Genomic DNA, 13,984 nt, shown 5'->3' on the forward strand with positions numbered 1-13,984 from the left:
GCCGAGCAATTTTTAAATCAGCCTTATTGAAGTATAATTTACATTCAGTGAAATTCCTCCATTTAAGTGTACAGTTTGCTAAATTTTTACAGATGTTTCATAACTACTTCCACTATCAAGAAGTGTAATATTTCCATTATACCCCAAAGTTTCCTCATTCCCCCTTGCAGTCCATCCCCTCTCTTCACCCCAGGCCCAGACAGTCACTGGTCTGCTTCTTGCCACTGGTTTTGCCTTTTCTAGAATTTCATATTAGCGGAATCATACAGTATGGTTTCTTATGTCAGGCTTCATTCATTAATGTATTAATATAGTGAATTATATGGATTTTCAAATGTTAAACTGACATTGCATTCTTAGGATAAACCACACTTGGTGATCATATATTATTCTTATATTGACTTATTAATATGTTGTCAAGGATTTTATATCTGTGTTTATGAGGGATATTGGTGTGCATTGTCCTTGTAAAGTCATGTCATGTTCTTCTCTGGTTTTGATAGCAGAGTAATGCTGGCCTCATGGCATTTTGAATTAAGTAGTATTTCCTCTCTTCTATTTTCTAGAAGAGTTTGTATAGACTTGATTTTATTTCTTCCTTAAGTGTTCTGTAGAATTCAGTGAAATCTACTGGGCCTGGAGTTTCCTTTGTGAAAAGGCTTTTGATAATGAATTAAACTTATTTGAATTAAAGCTATTCATATTATTATGAATATTATTGTGTTAAGGGCTGGATTTTGTTGTATTACACTTAAGAGTATTGGACCTTAATTTAAGTAAGTTGGGGTTAAGTTACTCGTAGATCAACCTGATCCTTTTGAGGCTTGCCTGTTTTTATTTTTGTTTTTGTTTTGAGAGTAGATTTTGTTCTAGGACAAAACTACTAAACTACTAAAGCAAGGTTCTTCGAAAGACTCTACCCAATGCTTAGTAGTGTGCTGGTCAATATGTAACAGCTGGTCTCCAATAAAAAATAAAAACCTGTTTGTAGTGTTTATTTACTTGCTGTTATGGCCAGTTTCAATCTGCCGATGTGACAGCAAACACCTCTCAAAATCCCTGAATATTTAATAATCAGCTGTCTCAGGCCTGGACGAGCCAGCTCCAGCACACCACCACCGATGTCCCATATCCTAGGAGGACTCTCCACCCTCGCTGGTCAAAACAGGAACTGTTCCTAGCTTCGTGTAAGCTCCAAAAATAGTTTTGTCTGCTGCTTTCTGATGGTTCTTTTCCCAGCCTCATGGGATTTCATTCCATACATGTGCAGCTAAGTATTCAGCTAAAGGGTCCAGTAGACATCTCCGTGTGTCCCCAGGCTCCTTTGCTCTCTCTTTTTGTACAGCTCCCTCCTCTCCAGTACTCTGCCTCACAAGCTGTGGTCACTTTATCTTCCCCCGCCTCCTAAACTTAGAGAGCACCTGCTCTGTTTGGGTCCCCTCTCCTTTTGCTGTAGCTTTGAAGCTGTTTACCAAGGTAGACAGCAGGTTGGGTGATTGTAGGGTTTGCCTAGTTCGTTTTGCTTCTCTCAGGGAATCAGAGTCCTAAGCTGATTGTTGTCCAGTATCTGAAAATGATTGTTTTATGTTTGGTCCAGTTTTCTAATTATGTTAATCTAATTATAATTATATAAAATATAATTATTTTATATTAAGAGGCCAATTCCTTTAGCATTTAATCCTCAATTTGGGCAAATTTAAACTTGAGCATAAGTTTAAAGATGTCTCCTCACTTAGGTAGGTAGTGAACTGCCTTCAGCTCACCAAGGAAGCACGACCGACTGTCCAGTTTCTACTTTCCACCCATCTCGTCTTTTTTCTTTGTCAGAGAAAATGATCTTCCTGCGTAAACTGTAAGGGAAAGTAAAATTGAATTCAGCGAGGAAGCACAAGGTGCCTACTCTGAATGATTGCAAGTCTTTTGGCCCTAAAAAAATTACGTTGTGTGCCCCATAGAGAACTTTCGGTTGAGATTGCCGCTGCTGTTGCCAGTGACGTTTGAAGGGTCGCGGGGCAGGATCAGAAGTTTGGAGATGGGCAACTGTGGTTCGTAATAAATTCTGAAATGGTGAGCAAGGTATGTTGGTCAAATTATAGGCCAATGAGCTTGACATTGATCTTAGGAAAAGTTCTTGAATGAATTACTAGAGGAAGCATTTCTTAGAACCCGGAAAGTGAGTTAGTCACACTAGGCATCGACTTGGGTTCCAAAGAAACAAGTCATATCAGGCTGAACACGCACAGCGTCTGGCACATGGTGGGAACTCAGAAGATATTAATTAAGTGAGTGAATAAATTACTGACTGACCAAATGAATAAACAAATTCTTCTCTTTTGACAGACCACAAAACTAGTAGTCCAGGAAAGTACAGCAGAGAATTCAGTTCACTTTTACTAAAACATGGGATAAAGTTTGCACAGTTCAGTTTAACTTAGTTTATGGAGTGTTCACTGTGGACCAGACATTCTGCCAGTTATTGGAGATGCAAACATGACCAGTACATGGTTCCTACAATTTAGATTTAGACTTGGACTTATAAACAGATAGCATCAATACGATGCAGCAATGACATGGTAGAAGAAAGCAGAGGCTGCCCTGGGAACTCAGATGATGACCGAAGAGGCCATGGCTCAGTTTTGAGGGTTTACAGGAAAGCTTTCTAGTCTTGCATGACGCTGGCGTTGTCTCCAGCGCTGGTGCTGCTAATACGGCCTCCAGTCTGGGTTTTCGGTTTGGTACTTTCCACTCTAACTTCCTGATGATCCTGGGTAGGTTTTCCCTTCTCTTTACCTCCATCTGCCTTGTCTAGGGGAGATTCCCCCCAGATTTTAGTATTAGTTTCAATCAGCATTCATTTTCGTTTCTCTGTTCTCCTGGCTCTCCTTGGATTTTTGTTGTTAATCCTGACCTGAGGATATTTTTTTCCATTGATTTTTTTTTTTTTTTTTTTTTTTTTAGAGAGAGTGGAAGGGAGGGAGGGAAGGAGGGAGAGAGAGAGGGAGAGGGACATTGATGTGAGAGGGACACATGGATTGGTGGCCTCCTGCACCCACAGGGACTGGGGGCAGCGTATCAAACCTGCAACCCAGGTTTGTGCCCTTGACTGAGAATCAAACCTGAGGCCCCTTTGGTGCTCGGGCGGACGCTCTAACCACTGAGCAAAACCAGCCAGGGCTCTCCTTGGATGTTTTAATGGGACATCCAGAAGCCAGAGTTAGAGTCTGTGTCCAATTGCTAAGTGACTATTGTCATTACATTAGGATTATAGTGCTTCCAAGGACTGGGTTTTCTGAGTGGGTGTTTCCTTTATGGATTTGGACAGTGTGTCAACACAATGTAAATAAGAGAATCTTTTAAAACGCCCCCAAAACAGTGATTTTCAATATTTTCACCAGTAATCACTCCTTTTTTTTTCCTCTCCCTTATACAAACCAGGTTTTAAGAGATATCTTATAAATATTTTTAATAATTATAGAAATTAATATGAAACACACTTACCTTTCCAAATAGAATTTCTGATTAACATAACATATCTGGTTGGAATTCATGTAATTTAGCTATAAACAAAGTCAGCATAAACACTTATGAAGGACCCACTGAATGCCAGTCCCTGCCCAAAATGCTTTCTGTACTTCACATCAGGGAAGCCTCACAACCACCACACGATGTACATGCTGTGGGCAGCTCTGTTTACTGATGAGGAAACTGAGGTTCAAAGAGGTTGAACAAATTGGACATGATTTCACAACTCGTGAGTTGAGTTATAGGCAGTCTGGCTCCACATTCTAGACTCTTAACCTTTATAATGCATAGTTGAGGCTTGGATTAGGCCGAGTGGTTCCTTGAGGGTAAATGAATGATTTCTGTTAGACCGTCTGAAATAATGAGAATAGCACATAGACATCCATCACTTACCTTTAGAGCCTCTGCTCTAAAACCTATAATACTGTTTAGTATCCTGAGTCTTGCATTGAATAAAGGCTGCCTACCGTATGTCATCCTTAGGGAACCCAAAGGACACTGAGACACGATCAGATACAACCGTGATGAGTTAACTGGTCACGCACAGAAATGGGGGTGGCCTTGCCCAACGTGCTTGTAACCTCATCAGAATTTCCTTTGCAGAAGCTGGGCTTATTCAAAAGAGGAACACCTCGCCCAATAGCCTGCTATCCTGCAAATATGTATTTAGGGACATTTGAAGTTATTCTGTTTACCTAATCATTACTAATGGCTACTTTGGACCTCTGACAGCTGCATGTGTAAATATGGCTCTTAGATCTTTCTTGAGGTAGGACACTGGTCCAGTAGAGCATAACTGCTCCTTCAGAGAACAGGATTTCCTTAAAGCACCGTCGGCTGTGTGTCAAGCAGAGCTCATAGCGCTTTAGGGGTTTCTTGTCCTTTGGGGCTACTCTCCTCACAGCTAAATGTCAAAATCCACCAGGAAACTGGGTACCACTAAGAACTGAGTATTAATAAAGGCAAAAGCTAAACATGGATTAAGAAAGAATCGGGTCAGCATGATACTTTGTGGGCAATAAATAGATAATAGGGAAAGAGAAGTCATTTAAAAAGAGTTTGTGCAGCCAAACCAAATACACTCGGGGCAAAGTTACGGTAATTCTGATTACTAGACAGTAAAACAGAAATTATCGATCGTATCCACAGGAACACAGGTATTATTCCGGCGTATTACAGCGTGTTGAGAAATGATTAACTAAACTGGTGCAGCTCCCGCCTTACACCCTCTGGGGCCTGTCATCAGACAGAGTCTCCTCTCCCCTCCGCTGCGCCTGTGGGGAGGCAGCTCCGCTCACAGGCCCTGCCCGGCTCCCCTGTTCATGTGCCCGGCCTGCTGCAACAAAGGGCCACAAACTGGGGGGCTCATAACAACAGAAATTCACTGTGTCACAATTCTGGGGTCCAGAAGTTCCGAAAGCCAGGTGTCAGCAGGGCGGTGCTCCCTCTGGAATCTGGAGGGGGGCCGCCTTCCTTGCCTCCCCCTCGCTTCTGGTGGTGGCTGGCAGCCCTTCGCATTGCCTGGCTGGCAGCTGTGTCACTGCCTCTGTCACCACATGGCCTTCTGTCCCTGTGCGTGTGTGCATGTGTCACTCTTTGCCCTTCTTATGAGGACACCAGTCATGTGGGATTAAGGGCCCACCCTAGGACACTATGACCTCATCTTAACTAACTACATCTGCAAGGACCCTACTTCCCGACAGGTCCTGAGGGTTAGGACTTCAACATATCTTTTCGGGGCAGGGGGACACAATTCAATCCATAATAACTCCCATCTGTCCAATGAGACTCCCCAAGTCACTCTTCGCTCCCCATGCGGACAGCTCGTAGTCTGCAGCTCCTCACCTGCACCTGCCCCACTCATCTGTCCCTCGCCATATGCCCCTCGCGTTATTAGCTTTTAGAGCAGCCTGTGTGCCGTGTCTCCCTAACTTCACTGGAAACTCTTTGGTTGGTAAAGAATTTTTACTCAAACTCATTTCCACGATGCACTTAAAACAGTAACTTGATATCTTAGAGTAATCTATGCTTTTTAAAAAATTCTCTCACATAGATGAGAGATGGTGGCTCTTTCGATATCCCTCTGCGGTGGGTTGGCTCGCCGGCATCATCATAATTTTATATCCAAGGGAATTCAGGTGCAGAGAGGCGCAGTGACAGGCAGACTAACGAGATGCGTGGCTTGGGCTGGTCCCAGCTGCCTTTTATTGGAAAATTTCTCCTTCCTCTTTTCTCAGTCTCTGTAACTTAGTAATAAGCCAAGAGGCCCCCCGGAGGGGGGGTCTTACTCTGAAGCACAGTGAGTGAGCGGAGAGAGAGGAAACGTCTGCCTTTTCCATCAGCCAGACGTGCGCAAGGCCACCACGAGGCCGCCGGCCCTGCTCCTTTCCCTGCTAGGTGCTGTTCCTTCCCTCCAGCGTGACAATGTCCAACCTCAGCTTTCTTCAACTTCGGCTGCCGCTCCTACTCTCTCAGTCTAAGAAAATAGCTGCTCCTCCTGCTTTTTGTTCTAATAAAAAGTATCTGGTGGAAATCCCTTCAACATCTTCCAGCTCCTTCACAGATGGCTGGAGGTGGGAGGGGGAAGGAAGGAGGTGGGTGTGAGCAGGGACAGGATCCAGTGGCCTCCTACCCGGGGCCAGCTGGCCGGGTGCATCCCCTGCCTCTGTGCACAAGTGCCATGTCCCCAGGCTCCACGCCCGAGGGAGCCAGCCCCTTTGGCCAGGAGGAGGGGAGCCGGAGGAGCGCCTGTTTGGGGGGGCCTGCTGGGGACGCCTGTTTCCACTGTCTTCCTCTCCTTCCTGGGACTCACAGAGGAGGATTTGGAAGCCACAGTCAGCTTAGAGAAGGAAAGACAGGTCTTCCCTGGTGGGAGGTGGAGGGGGGAGGGAGACGGGTTGGGAGGGAGGGAGAGAGGGGAAGGGCCAGGGGGAGGGGGGGCAGAGGGAGAGGGGAGAGAGAGCCCAGAAGGAGATAGTGAGAAAATACTAAGGAGAAAGTGGTGAACTGATAGCTCAACTGCGAGGTGGTGCTTGCTACTCCAAACTGATGCATTGTAACTAGGCTCTTTCACTCTGAATTCCCTCCTGGATACTTTTGTCTCAAAACTTTCTATTCATATAGGCTGAGCATCATCTGCAGTAATGAGTAAAGTTATTGGAGAAGAGAGAGGGAGAGGAAATGTATCAACAACAATGGAAAAATTTAAGTCGAAAGCCATTCCAAGTTTAGAAGTACAACCTGGCCCTGGCTGCGCTGGTCAGTTGGTTAGAGTGTCATCCTAATGTGCCCAGGTTGTGGGTTCAATCCCTGGTCAAGGCACATACAAGAATCAGCCGATCAATGCATAAATAAGTGGAATAACAAATTGATATTTCTCTCTCTCTCTCTCTCTCAAATCAATAAATAGAAATATTTTTTAATATAAAAAAGTAGTACAATCTGCACAGACAAGGAATGCAAAGAGAATTTGAGGGCAGGCTCTTTGGGACTGTGGGGCAGGGTGAGCGGGCGGCTTAGATCCCTAGGAGAGTGGTGCAACCCTAAATAAAAAGACAAGTAGAAGAGCAAGATTTGCATGGGGTATGATTTTTTCTCTCTACACACCTGTCCTTGCCTCATGTGTGTGCTAGCACTGTGATGTGCATGCACACACATGCTCTCCAGTCTTCCTCGATGGTCCTAGCCTGGGGGTCTAGCTAGAATCCAAGGACTGGAGCACTGAGCAAGATCAGGCCAGGGGCAACTCCATGGCTCTGTGTCAGATAGAATCCGAAGATCCCCATTCAGAAGTGAACAGGGAGTCTTGGAAAAAAGATGTCAGAAGTCTTGAGGATTCCAGGAGCCTTTGAATTGGAAAAGTAATGAGGGATCCAGGCCATGCGTCCTTGGCTGTGCTACTGCAATAAAATAGATTGGAGATCATAAAAGGTTATTATTAGCCTGGAAAAGCCAGGAAAGGGCTGGAGCCCAGGAGATCTAAGTGCACCCCTACCTCTTCTCTAAGCAAAGATACTCTCCTGTGTGTCTGTTTCTCCTTCTGCAAAGTGAACTGTGTTCTCCTGGGCTTTAGGCCAGTGCTCCTCAGACTCTCATGAGCACACAAGTCATGCGGGATATTGTTCATGGAAAGTTCTGATGAAGGAGTTCTGGGTAGGCCTTGAGATTCTGCCTTGATAATAGGCTCCTAGGCTGCCTGTAGTCTACATGCCAACTTTGCCTGAATCAGAAAAAGGTGCCTCCCTCTGGGCAGCCCTGCAGATGCCTTCGCACAAACAATCCTTTCCCCTCAGGGTGTGGCTGGTGATAGGCAGGCTGGATTTTAGCGCCTGCCCTCCTACAGGCAGTGTACAAGCTGCCGACTGTGCAGGGCAGTCCCGACCACGCAGGCAGCTGTCTCCTGGCCTGCTGCTGGGACAGCCCTGCTTATGATCCATCACAGATGCTCTGCTCCTCTCTCCTTCGTGGCACAGCTCAGCCAAGCCCGTGGCGACATCCTTTCTAAATATCCTTCTGGCACAAGAATACGCGTGTGTCTTTGAGACGGCCAGCTGACCCATGGGCACGAGCTGATGCCTTCTTTGAAGAGCAGTTTGGCCCCTGGTTCCTCCAATGCCCCCTCACTCAGCCTGGAGCGCCGAGCAGGCCGGAGACCCTGCCTTTGGAGTTCTGTAGCTCATGCCGTTTGTTAATCCGGGATCTCAACAATTAAGCTCCTGTGTCTATTCTCAGTACGTGATTATTATCTGGTTTGCTCAAATCTTTTGTTTTTCGTCAAATATAACTCCTGCTTTATAGGGGATCAGACATGAAGGCAAAGGGCCAAGGGCCCAAAATTTCCCTAAGCTGCGTGTTTACCTTGGATGGCAGGACTCAGTGCAGTGCCAGATTCTGGAAAGTTCTCCTAGCCACACCTCTGCCCCACTGCCTTGTTCTCTCCCCTCTACCACTGGGGAGAAATCCAAAATTTGCCTGCCTCCCCAGTGTTGCTAAATTCTTCCCTTTATAGGAACTGAAGGTCAGGGTTGGGAGAAGCACCGGCGAGGCAGCCCTGGCTGTCTTCGAAGGGCCTGGTGCTGCCTAGCACATATCTCACAAAAAGAAACTTTCGGCCAAGGACAGAAAATTCTGGTTTCTCTAGTAGCAGATTAAAAGGAGCAACAAAGTAGACTATAAGATTGCTGGAGGTTTCGGTTCTGCTAACTAAGGCTGCTTGTCTTGATTTCTTTCGGTTATAGCTATACAATGAAGCAATAGAATTAAATAATGGGGAAGGTTTCCTCCGGTTTTCGAGTTGTAAGAATCTATGACATTTGGTGGTTTTAGCAATGTACCTATTCTCTGTTGAGCCAAATTTATAAAGATAAAAAACATCCTGTATATTAAGATAGTGGAGTTAATTTGTAATCTAAATGCAGCTACATTGTATTTTAGTTCAGAAATAATGAGCGTGGGCTTTAACAAGTTTTAAGTCTATTACTTTTTAGCCCCTAAATTTAGATGTTGGATTCCTATCGATAATAAAAGACCAACAACCCAATGGGGAAAACAGGAGAGATATAAACAGACTGCTCGCAGACAAACAAAACAAAAAGAAAACAAATGGCTCTTAGACACTTGAAAAGATGTTCAGCTTCACTCATAATAAGATAAGCGCAAAATGAAATTACTTCCAATGAACACTTATCACCTGCAAGATTAGTAGAGACCAGAAAGTTTGATAATACAACCTAAATTATCTACCAGGAAGAGAATGTTTAAATAAACAATGATACATCAGTACTATGAAATAATACATAGCTGTAAACAAATAAAAACCAAACCAGGAATAAGGAAGCTTTTCTATGTACTGATATGGAAATTTTTTTCAATCTCCGATATTCAGTGGTTAAAATATAGGGTCAGAAAGCAAGGTACAGCATGGTGTGCGCAGGGCACGTCACCATTTGTTCGGTTTGTGGAAACAGTTGGCCTGGATTTCTTTTTCGGTTAAAGGCATGTTTCCTCGTTAGGCTTCTTGGTGGGAGGGACGTGTCAGTTGTCATGTTTTTCCTCAAGGTGTGTAGATGCGACGTGCGCAAAATGGAGAGAGAGTGTTCATGGTATCAAAGGCCGGGCATGTTGGACACGGTGTGTCTCCCTCTCCAAAGGGGCTCCCCCCCTCTCCTCCCTCCGTGTCTGCTCTGTGCGACAAACTGCAGCCCTTTTAAACACGAACCTGCTGCTCTTAGACTCTCCCGCCCACACCAGGGAGCCCCGGTGGGGCCTGGAGCCCGCTGCATTTAGCCTGCAGTTAAATCCTGAGCAGAAAGGATGCCCAGCGTGGAGGGAGGGAGTGTGGGGATGGGAAGAGCCTAACCGGCCGCTAAACTCCAGAAAGGGCTGGGGAACTAGATTTGCTGAGCAAACGGAATCTATTTCCAGGGACCTGTGAGCCCAAATCCAGAACTTTTGGGGCCAGCTGAAGTCAAGAGAAGAGTTAATTCCCTTTCATTATGAGCCCTGAAAGTTGCCCGGGTGGCTCTTCCCATTTGCCCCAAGCAGGTTCTGATTCCTAAGTTGCCCCGGTGGCTCTTCCCATTTGCCCCAAGCAGGCTCTGACTCCTAAGTCTGGATCAGGGCCTGAGGTTCTTCATGTCTAACAAGTTCCCAGATAACGCCCAGGCTGCTGGTCGAGGGTTGCACTTTAAGTAGTAAAGGGCTGTATTTCCTGGCTAAAGGCAAAGACGTGGACAGAACTAGGACCAAAACCACATTCCCCGACTCTTATTCGACATGGTCTTTCTTTTCCACGCTGGGTAAAGCTTGGCGTCTCCCTTCCCTCCCCAAATACGAGCATAAAAGGCACAGAAGGGAGAGGGCGGGAGGGACAGAGAGCAGCTGCCTTTGGGTGGCGGGCATGGCCCGTAAGAACTCTCTAAAGGAGAGATTTCAATAGAAAGGGGAGCCGAGCACAGGAAGAGACGGGTGCAGAATTTGCAGGCTGACGCCCTGGGCTCCACACCCAGCCAGCCCAGTCAACTCGCTTTGGTTCTGGCCCAGAAAATGCTTGTGCTTTAACCTGTCATCTTGAGACTGTGTGATGCTTGCCCCAAGCAGGGAGATAAAATAGATTCCCACCTAAACTTTTCAAAAAAGGAACCACTGCTTTGAAATTTAGAATACGTATCTTATAAAGATAACCCGGCGTTTATCTGTTTACCTGTTGGTCACAGGTGTGCATTACAAAGTCCTCCCCCAAAGATGGGTCAAGTAGAAATTGATGTGGGCATTTTTTGCCTCAAGTAGAATCTTGGAAACACCAGTGATTAAATCGTGATGCATATCCATAAAACAAGGCCACAAAAATAGGGGGGAAAAACCATATTAGAACAAAAACATGCTCTTGGGAATGAAAAATATATGGTTTTAGAAATGAAAATATTAGGGGAAAGATACAGGAAAAAAGGTAGAGAATCATGTCAGAATGGTCAACATCAGATTAATAGAAATTTAAGAAAGTACATGGAAGGTGGAGGGAGGGCCTGTGAGGGTGTGGAGGCCACTGAGACAGGCCAGCTGAGGTCCTGCTGACCAGCCGGGGTAGAGTCCCACCGCAGACTAGAGAGATCTCCCTCTCATTCGAACGTCTTAACGACTCTAGCGTATTTACCGTCTGCTAACTGCTTTCATGTCAGTCCTCTCTTCCTCACCAGATAGTAAATTGGTAGAAGTCAGGGATCATGCTTTTACTGAGGCAGTTCTCCGCTTCATATTTTTCACTAGATATAAATTGCCTACATGGTAAAACTTTGTGTTGACTAAAGTGATGGCTGATTAGATTTTTAACAATTTCAGAGTATTTTTTTTTTTTTTCTAAAGCAAAAATTTGAAATTACTGCGATGGCCCTAATAAGGACAAGCTATCTCTTCAGGGACACTATACTTTGAAAGCTGCCAGACTTTTCCTTCCTTCCTGTTCCTCCTTGAGGTGACTTTCAGAAGTTTATAATTAGGGCTTTGTTCCTTTGGCACAAATCAAAGAGCTTTGTGCTGAGTGAAACACCTGGTAGAGCTCATCCATAAAGCCATCGCCAGTCATTTATATGGCAAAGTGAACGAATTCACCGTATCTTTTCCTGAGGGAGAGTTTTGCAAACGGGATCATCGAGGAAGAATTGGGCATGAGGTATCTGAACCCCTCCCTCAAATAAGTTGGCTCAAAAGCGTGGTCCTGAGGGAATTTGGGAGAAAAGCCAAAAAAAGGGCGATGAAGAAAGGAGGGCGTTTTCCCCACCTCACAGTTTTGCTAGGCCTGGCTTGGCTCTCACCCGAGACACCCATCTTGTTGGCTCCCAGGTCCCACTCTGCTGCCTCAGTTTACTCACTGAAGAAGAGCGAGATTCAGAGCGGAAACCAGGAGTCTCGTCAGCAGAGCCAGGCGGGGAGAGCAGAGAGGAAGCTTCTACGGGTTTGGGGGGAGGAGGTTGATTGGTTCAAAAGTGCACAGGACCGGATCGGGTGAGCTAAGCAAGTTTGCTCAGGAAGTGGCTACGAGAGAGTAAACAGGGGATCAGGATGCTCTTGATTCGATGGGTCCAACCCTCTCACTTGGACATGCATTCTTAGCAGAAGGAGCCTGGCTGGCACTCGGCTCTGCAGAGAGGCTCTAGCCAGGTGTGGAAGGCTCTGCCCCCACCCCACCCCCACCTTCTGGGCCTTGGCAGCCTCCCACAGCCTCCTACAGATCTCTCCTTGTAGCTGGGGCAGACAAGCCAACCCAGCGCTCATCGTTTCCTCGGTTGACACCAGTCAGCCGGTCCATCTTCTCTTGTATGTAGGCTGTGATTTTGGAGTCAGAGAAACTGGTTTCTAATCCTGGTTGCGCTGTTTGCTTATCTACCGAGTGGCTTTGGAAAATTCTAAGAGCTGGCACTCTGTCTGCCTAATGGAGCTGTGATGATGAAATCAAAGGATTCTTCCAAAGCGTTAAGCACAGTGCTTAGGACATAAAGTGTATCTTACTAATGTTAGTTAAGAGCCTATTTTGTTCTTCTGCAACCCAACCCGTTTCCATGCTTCTAGGTGCAGGGTGCCCAGTGCTGGCCCAGCCTTGTCTAGAGACGCAGACTCACGGGGACCTCCCAGTGCCACTGCCAACTCAACACAGCCCAGATCAAACCCCCAAATCTTCACCACTCCCCTTTATTTCAGGAGAAGCCCTGGTGCTGCTTTGGAGCCTACAGCCTCCTGCCCTGTTGCCCACCCTGCTGAGTTGCTAAACCCTGTGACTGCCCCCGGCAGTCCTGCCTCCCTTCCTTCGGCCCATTCCCTCTCTGCAGTCGCACTGGCTCAGGGGAAGATCGCTGCCTGCCGTAGCCTCCCAACAGGCGTCCTTTCTTCCAGTGCTTCTCTCCTTTCATCTGCTGATAGCCCAGCCCCAAAATATCGCCCTGAAGACTTTCCTAGTTACCCCAGTGCCTCTCCCCTTCTTCTCTCACTGGGAATGAAACCCTCAGAGGGAGGCGAGTCCCGAAAGAAATGACAAGAGCACTTTTTATGCAGTTTTTGGGGCTCAAACGCGCCGTTTTAACCAATAGCATACCATTCCGTATAACCTCTCAGTTTGGACTTGTTTTCACTCTACTTAAAGTCCTCTTTTCCTGTGTGTCTTTGAAAAGGGGTTTATGTGTCTTGGGGTTTATCCATTTAATGTCCCGGGTCTGACATGCAAATAAAACACTCCAGCTCAGTGTGTTCACCTGGAGAAAGGTTTTATTAGGTAAATACAGCAGTAAGAGTCACCTGCTCATCAGAATGCACACAAAGACAGTCGGCCTTTTGGCATTTCTTCTCTTTTGCCAAAGGAAACGATCCACTCGCTTCGCTGAGTTTCCCTTGTGTGGGTTCGGGGGGGGGGGGGCAGGATGTCCGCAGCGAGAGGACAAGTGCCATTTGCTGAAGAAGAGACTTTCTGAGTAGAGGCTTCTGCTTTTAACTTTGTTGGCTGGAGTAGGCGGTGGTTTCCTGACTGTAAAATGGGGTGCATTTACAGACCTGCGCCCAGGGAAGGAAATCCTCGGCCTACTACAGGCAGGAGGCTCGGGGTCCGCTCTTGGGAGTTAAAGCAGGAATGCTCTTGTTATAAAGGTTCAGTACCATTTTCCACAAAGACACAGGCTGGATTTCCTTTCTGTCTTCAGTTATTTGCTAGTGTTAAGATTCAAGAACGCAAGTTACGGTCCTGGCCTCAACCCCGGCTTATTGTGGAACTTTAGCCACATCTCAGCTGCACCGAGCCTCAGTTTCCTTCTCTGTTAAATGGAAATAATGATGATGAGAGTAGTAACGTCTTATTAGTTATACCTGTTCTAGTCTCTTCATAGATATTGGGGGATTTAAAAAAACATAATTTATATGAGTACAATTTAAAAATATAAAATTATTGCCCAGCCAGGCATGGCTCAGTGGCTGAGCATCGACC

Source organism: Miniopterus schreibersii (assembly GCF_964146895.1).
Source record: "Miniopterus schreibersii genome assembly, chromosome: 4".
Classification (NCBI taxonomy): Eukaryota; Metazoa; Chordata; class Mammalia; order Chiroptera; family Miniopteridae; genus Miniopterus; species Miniopterus schreibersii.